The sequence below is a fragment of the Erpetoichthys calabaricus genome, chromosome 9 (genome assembly GCF_900747795.2).
Source record: "Erpetoichthys calabaricus chromosome 9, fErpCal1.3, whole genome shotgun sequence".
NCBI classification, from domain to species: domain Eukaryota; kingdom Metazoa; phylum Chordata; class Cladistia; order Polypteriformes; family Polypteridae; genus Erpetoichthys; species Erpetoichthys calabaricus.
In genome coordinates this window covers 162680205-162690307 of record NC_041402.2, presented here as the reverse complement: position 1 = coordinate 162690307, position 10103 = coordinate 162680205, and positions in this window count along the sequence as shown.

Below are 10103 nucleotides of genomic sequence, written 5' to 3'. Positions count from 1 at the left end.
CTGGACCGGCTGCTTTGCTGGCATGAAGTCTCCTCAGCTCTCTGCTCACTTGCACTGTTGTAATTATGGGTGGGGATGTCTCTCCTATGCTGGTATCAGCAGAAGGATGTGTGGAGGGTGCAGTACTCCGAGGTGAAAGTGAGAGTGTGTTAGGGTGGTCAAATCTGTTAAAGAAGTTGTTCATTTGGTTTGCTCTCTTCACGTCTCTCTCGATGGTGGTACCCCGCTTCGAGCTGCAGCCAGTGATAATCTTCATCCCATCCCATACTTCCTTCATGCTGTTATTCTGCAACTTCTGCTCCAGCTTTCTCCTGTACTGCTCCTTCGCCGCCCTGAGCTGAATTCGGAGTTCCTTCTGCACGCGCTTGAGCTCATGCTGATCACCGTCTTTAAAAGCCCTTTTCTTCTGGTTCAAAAGGCCATTGATGTCACTTGTAATCCATGGCTTGTTGTTAGCATAGCAGTGTACTGTTCTTACTGGAACTACAATGTCCATACAGAAGTTGATGTAGTCAGTAGTGCAGTCAACAACTTCCTCAATGTTCTCACTATGAGATTCCTGCAGGATATCCTAGTCTGTAGTTCCAAAACATTCTCTCAGAGTATTCTCAGCCTCCGGGGTCCACTTCCTGAATGATCATGTGGTTACAGGTAGGACTCTCACTTTTGGTTTGTAGTGAGGCTGAAGCAGAACCAGGTTATGATCTGCTTTCCCAAGCGCAGGCAGTGGGGTGGCGCTGTATGCGTCTTTAACGTTTGCATACTGTAAATCAATAGTCTTATTTCCCCGGGTGTTACAGTCCACATACTGGGAGAAGGCAGGTAATGTTTTGTCCAGCGTCACATGGTTAAAGTCTCCAGCGATTAGCACAAGCGCCTCAGGGTGCTGCGTTTGTAACTTAGCAACAGCAGAATGGATGATGTCGCTCGCTGACTCCACGTCCGCCCGAGGAGGTATGTACACGATGACAACAATGACGTGTCCAAACTCTCTGGGCAAGTAATAGGGAAGTAAACTTACGGCCAACAGTTCGATGTCCCTGCAGCAAGTGGAGATTTTGACGTTAACATGTCCCGAGTTACACCACCGTGTATTAACATAGAGAGCGAGTCCTCCTCCTTTGTGCTTCCCACAGGTACTTGCATCTCTGTCCGCTCTAACTGTGCTAAACCCGGGTAGCTCCACGTTAGCATCTGGGATGTTAGTTGTGAGCCACGTTTCACAATAATAATAATAATAATAATAATAATAATCATCAATTATTTATCAGCATAATAATAATGAGCTGTCAATCCAACCATCTACTAAAAGCCATGTCACATTGGATACCTTTTCATGGGATTTCCAGCCATAGCCTTCATTTATATAAGCTTAGTGAGTCAGAGGCAGTTGGCGGCTTGCTCCTATGATGGTCTGTCGTCTAGTCTCACATACCCAGTGACTCACTCCAACTAATTTGTGACTCACCAAACAAGATCAAACTGTTTTGATGTTGTCTTTAGTTGTAGGGGAGGTCTCTGCATGCATAATAGCTGAATGAATGATCCTCTAGAAGTACAATGCATATAAGGCAATGACGAGGAATAAAGACACAGATGTTTTGGACCTCATGAAGAGAAGAGAAGCTAATCTGTTTGTTGTCCGGTGTATTGCATGCCTCAACAGAATGAAAAAAGGGACAGATTATGGCTGACCTTTGCTGTACCTGTTAGCCCTTTGGTTTCATTAGGCATCACGCTATTTCCTGTTAGACTGTGCTAGAAGGTTGGCATGCAGTTGTAACACATCCAGCAATTTTCAGTTGTGTAAATTTGGATGGTCCAGTGATGAGATCAGGAACAGCAGCCGCCAAGTCTGACATATCCTTCGACTTGAAGTTGCATAATGTGACATCAGGGTTACTGAACCTAGAAAAACAAATTTTATAATTACCATGGTGCCAAACTCGCAACAAAAGGTAGAAGGTGGCAACCAACACTGAATGATGTGGAAGTCTTCTGTTGCTCACACACAGGCATAATGAGCCAATTTAGATGTACCATTCAAACTAGGCATATCTTTGGGATGTATAAATAAAACTAAAGGATCCACAGAAAATCTAACACAGACACCAAAGACATGTGCATCCATAACACAGAAGGTGATCATGCCAGAATACAAACACATTCTCCTTAAGCTGTGAGCAACAGAACTAACCATTGCACCACCATGTCATCCTTCTCGAAACAGAGAATGACTGAATGATTGATTGGCATTCCACTATTTATAATTACAGTGCATGGATTAAAAACTACAAGTTGGACTTCATTGTGAATTGGTGTTTCTCTGTTTGTTCATAATTTACTCTTGAAAAGTAAAAGGATTTCTGACAGAAACCTTCAATGATCTGCGGTGGGCTGGCACCCTGCCTGGGGTTTGTTCCTGCCTTGTGCCCTGTGCTGGCTGGGATTGGCTCCAGAAGACCCCCGTGACTCTGTGTTAGGATATAGGGGGTTGGATAATGACTGACTGACTGACTGACCTTTAATGATTTGTTGTAAATAAATCAAAATATGTAAAGCATTTGTAACATTCTTAAACCCATTTAATTGAGAGTGCTAATTTATCATAAGCCTTATTCCTACAGATATCAACACAGGTCCAATGTATAATTGGCCATCAACCTGACAAACATCCCTTTTGGGATAGGAACATGGGTAGAATAAACATACTGGCCAACACTGACAACAACTGGCACACGATTTGAACCCAGGACACTGCTACCCACTGTGCCACCCTGTGTACAGTCTAGACTCGTATGACTAAACCTGATGAAAAATGTACACCATTAGTTGTGCTGTTTAAAGGCAAAAGCCCCTTATCTTCCTTTTAAAGCTCCCCTCACATCTCACATACATTAAAAGCTCCCCCCTAGGGGGCCATGGTGGATTCCGCTCTTTTCTGCTAGAGAAGCTTGACTGTTTGTGCTTCTGCACCTTCCTTCTTTCTCCCGCACTCTGTTTTACTCCTAAGCACATTTACACTTCAGCAGACTGTCATGGATGCAGCCTTGTGAATAAACAAATTTAAAACTACCCAGGTGAAACACCAAAAAAGAACTCTTATTTGCATTTAAAAAGGCTCTTCAGAACATTCAATTAAAACTTCAGATATGCATCATCGAATTCTTTAACTTTTATTCAATGAGCAGTTTGAGCGAAAAAATATCTGCACATTATCCTGATAAATGTCAAAATTTCAACATATCATGTACTCTTTTCCAAAATCTCTGACTAATACCTTAGGTTAAAAAAAAAAACACCTTGAATTGCCTTCTTTTTATCAGCTAACGGAAATACATTTTACAAGTTCTTAAAATACTGCTTTGAGTCATCTTTGACGACTATGTGTTAACTTTGACTCTGTGACTTTTGACAACTGAGAATGGGTATCCATTATGTGACACATAGTAAAGATTAAGCTAGTAACTGAATTTACAATAATTCCAAGTTGTTTTTTAATCCAGACAAAGCTCTCCTATTATTCCACTTACCTGATACATGGCTTAGACAACTGAGAAATGGAGTGAAGTGAAGTGATCTGCTGAAAAGCAAAGCACTGCACTACAGCAGAAGTGTCAAGTTGTTTTTAATATTGTTTGCCTCTTACTTATTGAAGTTGTGAAGGAATGTGTTAATGGGTGGATGTCCTGGACAGGTTAGTTAAAGCTGTCTTTTTCAGGTCAGAAGGCCATTGCAGTGGAATGCCCTACAATGCCAAGTATTCCTCCAGTACACTGGGTAGCAGCACCCCTCTGGTAAGACTCCTGTTTGCACTGCATGGGAGTTGTTGTTGTGGAGGGCAGCCATGTTGGAGTCCATGGGTACCACTAGGTTGAGTGACTGGGGGTAGGTACCCCTATCAGGAATATGTTCCATCCGGCCCGGAAGTGCTTCCAGGGGGCAAATTTGTTGGGCCAGAAGTACTCCCAGGTCCCCTTCCCCAGAGGTGTCAGAGTTGGTTCAAGAGTTGGGCAAAACTCACCTGGGAAGCATGGAAGAGTTAAAGAGAAGAAAAAGAATTAATTACTTAATGAAAGGAGAATGAGTAATTAATGAAGGCTTCAATTATGGTATTTAATAAAAGATTAACAAAGTATGTCAAAATAAAAAAAAGACTTTATTTTAACCTTGGACTGCACCTGTAGCAATTGCATCAAGGGTTTGAGGCTTTGGGGTCTCCCCTAGTGGCCACAAACTATAACTCTAATTCACTATAATCTAACACAGCTTGGAGTGAGCAGTAAATATAATCAAAAATTAAATACCACTTTGTTTTAAACTTTATTAGCTATTAGCTTTATTAGCTATACAGTAATCCCTCGCTACTTCGCAGTTCACTTTTCGCAGATTCACGACTTTGCGGATTTTATATGTAAGCATATCTAAATATATAACGCGGATTTTTCGGTGCTTCACAGGTTTCTGCAGACAATGGGTCTTTTTACTTGCTTCCTCAGTTGGTTTGCCCAGTTGATTTCATACAAGAGATGCTATTGGCGGATGGCTGAGAAGCTACCCAATCAGAGCACGCAGTTAAGTTCCTGTGTGCTGCTGATTGGCTCGGCGACGGAGAGTTGCATTAACCAGGAAGTCTCATCTCACTCATTCAGCATTAACGTGCTACTCCTACAGGGGCCGTGTCCAAGCAACAACAGAAGATGCAAATGATTGCAAAAAAGGTAAAAGTTTTGGATATGTTGAAGGAAGGGAACAGCTACACCGATGGAGGACACCATTACAGCATCAATGAGTCCACGATTCTTTTTATTTAAAAAGGAGGAAAAGCATATAAGATCTACGGCTGCTCTTTCTTTTAACAAGGGCGCAAAACGAGTTGCAAGTGGAAGTGATAAGGCAGTAGTCTGGATGGAATCTGCTTTAGGAATCTTTGCAACACGGTCGACGACGTCATGACTGCCTACAAGCTGCTACGTGTACTTCGCTATACAGTAAGTGTAAACTTATCTACCGATTTTATATTGCTTAGCAGTTGTCCCTGTTATTAATAGAGTAAATGGTGGGTTGTAAACAATACAGGGAGGGTTTAAAAACATCCAAATACACGTTAAATAATTAATAAATATGGTGTCCCTACTTCGCGGAAATTCAGTTATCGCGGTCGGCCTTGGAACCTATCTCCCGCGATAAGTGAGGGATTACTGTAATGTGAAAAGCACCTACTGCAGTTGTCATGTCTGTCTGTCAGTCCATATGAAACAACTCCGCTCCCAGTGGACTTATTTTGTTGGCACTCTTATTCTTCAAGGAAATTTGTTTCAGCAGCTCAGTTTTCATTGTGATATTTCGAATACAGTGCACTGTACAAAGTTTTGAAAATTCAAGACCTCCCATTGAAAAGCATTGTTGAATTTGCAAACCTGGCTATCTTAAAACAGAAACATTCTCTGTAACTTCAATTATAGCTAGTTCACTGTTTCAGATTTAATTTCAGAGAGGTCACCTCAACTTCCCTCTTTTACTCATCTTATAGCTGCTCCTGACGATAAAGCGGATCCATACTATAAATTAATCTAAAGCCGAGAGACCACATCCCTAGTACACCAACTCAGTTCTCTTGCTGCCTGAGGGGTAGTTAAATGTAAAAAGTAAAAAGAAGTGACACAATAAGTTATTGGCAAAGCTCTAAAAGTGCTCTCATCGTGTTCTGAAGCAGCCAACAATTTTACCTTTAGGACTATTTTAACTCCATCCATCCATCCATTTTCCAACCCGCTGAATCCGAACACAGGGTCACGGGGGTCTGCTGGAGCCAATCCCAGCCAACACAGGGCACAAGGCAGGGAACCAATCCCGGGCAGGGTGCCAACCCACCGCAGGACACACACAAACACACCAAGCACGCACTAGGGCCAATTTAGGATTGCCAATCCACCTAACCTGCATGTCTTTGGACTGTGGGAGGAAACCGGAGCGCCCGGAGGAAACCCACGCAGACACGGGGAGAACATGCAAACTCCACGCAGGGAGGACCCGGGAAGCGAACCCGGGTCTCCTAACTGCGAGGCAGCAGCGCTACCACTGCGCCACCGTGCTGCCCCTATTTTAACTCTCCATTGGGAATGTTTGTCAATAATGTTATATTTAATACAGTTTAACCAGTTTGTCACAGGCTGCTCCATAACCAACAACTAACATTCACACGTTGCTTGAACTGGAATCTGCTGTCTACGAAACTTATTGAGCCACCACAAGGTATGTGTTTAGTGTTTCAAAATATTAACATTGCCGAGACGTTTGTGCTGCTAAACTTTTAAAGCTCAATACGACATGTAATGCATTAATACACACAAAAAATCTTGAAGTTGTACAGTTAGATGGGCCGCTCAAACAGAATACTTGACTGCTGAAACTGAATCAGCAAAAATTGCATGTATGTCATTTGTTATGTCTTTGAAATCAAAATAATGTTATAATTATTATTATAGCAACTATAATATACCAAACATGGTGAAAGCACAAATGACATATATCTGGATGGTAAAAGATGGATAGGATACCTCCACTAATGAATGCTGTCTAATTGCGGATTAATACACAGGCATACAAAACAGTAAAGTCTGATCAGTTATTTGAGTCAGCTGAAAACAACAGAATCAAAGTTGTTTACATGAATTCTGAAATAATAATAATCTTAAATTGACAAGTTCAATTTAATTTTAATATCCATGATAGTAGCCTTAACGTTGCAACAAATCTAACAAACGAGGAACAATAGAGCATCAGGAGTGTGTGACATTTGAAATTTGAGTTAATTTGACTTGTTCATTAAATGTTACTTTTCGGGAAGTGTTATTAACCAACTAATGTTTCCTCCATACACTGATGCAGTCTCACAACTGCAAAAATCACCAGTATGATAAAGTGATTTTCTGACAAACATGTACTACTTTAGGAGAAGCTTTGAAGAGTTTGTTTAAATGAGAATATCCTGATTTAGTTTGGTACTCACCAATTTCACATGGCAATGAATTAATTATCCACCTTAATAAAGGATAAGTGTCTGTGTTTCTGTGTCTCTGTGTGTTTGTGCAATTGCTGTGTCTCTGTCATTCCAACAGATGGTGGATCACACACTTTTGCAGTAATAAAATGTATTGCAGTTATCATTCCAATAAATGGTGCATCATAAACATTAACACTGCTTTTATGAATCCCATACCAAATGGCATATAACAGATATCTTCAATGCATTTGTCATTCCAACAGATGCCACATCAAACATTTATAGCAATGCATTTTATTACTACAAATGTTTGTGATAAATATCCATCCATCCATCCATTTTCCAACCCGCTGAATCCGAACACAGGGTCACGGGGGACTGCTGGAGCCAATCCCAGCCAACACAGGGCACAAGGCAGGGAACCAATCCTGGGCAGGGTGCCAACCCACCGCAGGACACACACAAACACACCCACACACCATGCATACACTAGGGCCAATTTAGAATCGCCAATCCACCTAACCAGCATGTCTTTGGACTGTGGGAGGAAACCGGAGTGCCCGGAGGAAACCCATGCAGACACGGGGAGAACATGCAAACTCCACGCAGGGAGGGCCCGGGAAGCGAACCCGGGTCCCCAGGTCTCCCAACTGCGAGGCAGCAGTGCTACCCACTGCGCCACCGTGCCGCCCCCTGTGATAAATATAAATATATATATATATAAGATGACATGCTGGTCCAGTGGTAGCACTGCTGCCTCACAATAAGTAGACCAGGGTTCACGTTCTAGGTCCTCTCTGCGTGGAGATTGCATGTTCTCCATATGTCTGCGTGGATTTCCACCCACAGTCCAAAGACATGCAGGTTAGGTGAATTGGTGATACTAAATTGGCTCTAGTGTGTGACTGATGTGTGTGTGTGTGTTCACCCTGTGATGGACTGGCACCCTGTCCATGGTTTGTTCCTGCCTTGTGCACTATACTAGCTGGGATAGACTCCAGCACCCACTGCTACCCTGTTCAGGACAAAGCAGTTTAGAAAATGAATGTGAAAATATCTATCTATCTATCTATCTATCTATCTATCTATCTATCTATCTATCTATCTATCTATCTATCTATCTATCTATCTATCTATCTATCTATCTATCTATCTATCTATCTATCTGTCTATCTATCTATCTATCTATCTATCTATCTATCTATCTATCTATCTATCTATCTATTACTAAATTACTTGCAAACCACTGGGGTTAGAACTTTGATCTTGCTCTTAATCAAAAGCTTATGGTGAAGCAAAAAATTTGAATACCAGCAAACTCTGTCAAGGTATCAGGGTTTGTGTCTCTCTACAGCAAATTGCATAGGGAAACTCATCAAGTGATCACCTAATCAAGAAGTAAAAGAGCAGCGACATCAACTGAGCATGAAGCAACTTGCAGAAACTGATTATGTGATACAAAATCTTGGCAGCTCCAGCATCTGGTAATTGTCAAGAACATGCAGCGTGGCAACCCACTGCTACCTGTGAACCTCAGCTGGAACCTTGATCTTGGTAGGTAGTTTTTATTTTTCAGTTAATAAAGAGAAACTGTAGTGAATACATTCAGCATGTGCACATGGTAAGATAAATTGTGTAGTCAATGATGATCATGTCATTTTTTACAAACCCTACACTGAAATCCCTCAAAGCTAATAAACCTCCTGACATTTGTAGCTACCCAGGTGGAAATCACTGGTCTTTGCTGCATTTGAAATTCAAACACCGAACTGTATATTTTTTGTAAATTAAAGGTATGGAAACTTCAGGCAAATTTTCTTCTATATCAAATTACACTACTATTCATTTCAAACATAACTAAAAAAGCTTTAACTATACATAATAAAATTATAAAGACAAACACACTTGCAAAATATGTAATATCTTGCTAAAACACCATATACAAAATGGGGTAATATGCATAATGAAATATCAGCTTTAGTTTTACCTAATGAAACTTCATTACTTAAGGCCAAAAAAAGATGGTACTTTGAAAAATTTCAATTTCTGGGAATGGAACACCAAGATAAAAGAATTACCATTTTGAGTAGTGAGCTGCTCTTATTGTTACTATTATAGAATTAAAACATACATTTGATTTGAGTCTGTAACAGCCGGTGTAAATGTATGGTGCTTGTAAAGGTTAGCGTTTTTTTTATTATTATTATTCAGTTTTATTCTCTCAGACGTGTTCACGCTCCCCCCGATCTGACACTGCTGTTTTCAAATAAAGACGTGCTATAACAGAGGTGAACTCAGATGAGGATAAGGGTTCTGCATCGGAGAAAGAGAACAGAAACCCTCCCTGCAAGAAACATCCACTAACAGAAATCCGTTTCCACCTTTTGCAAACTGCTGTTATCACATGTCACCATTTTCCAATATCCAATGTTCTCTGATTGTCGCTCGTTGATTCCTTCTGAAGAACTTATTGGTTTCTTTCAGCAGTTCTCAGGTGACAACTATGGGGTTGGTCAGTGATGTCTGTACTTTCATCTTCAAGTGCTTTACTTATTGTCTGACACTACCTATTCAGTCATCTCCTTCAGCGAGTGTCTGCCAGCACATTTCCCTCATCTTGAGAAATTCCATTACAGCAGATTGTCAAAACAACTTGTTCATTTTCTTACATTTAACTGTGAATGTGTAACTGAGACAGGCAATCATTTTTTTCATTCAGATACAGGACAATTGACAGAACTAATAGTTTCACTATTTTCAGGTGTTTCTTGATAATTTTGTTATTCTTATTACTTTTTGTGCATTCTGTGAACAATTTTGTTAATGGCCTTCCTCTAGTAGAATGCCAATAGCCATCAATGTGACTGCAAGTAAGAAGTAGAACTGCAACACAATGGCGTACTGATGTTAACAATTGCAGATTTTTATAATTATTTTTATTCAACTGTACAGTTCACCAGGAAAAACAAAATCATCCTATACTCTTTTGTGATCAGCAAATAATTTAATTTTCAACATAAACTTTACAATGTCATCTTTAAATCAGTCATTGAATACATTTAAACTATTTGCTTAATAAAATTTTCTGTTTCACAGA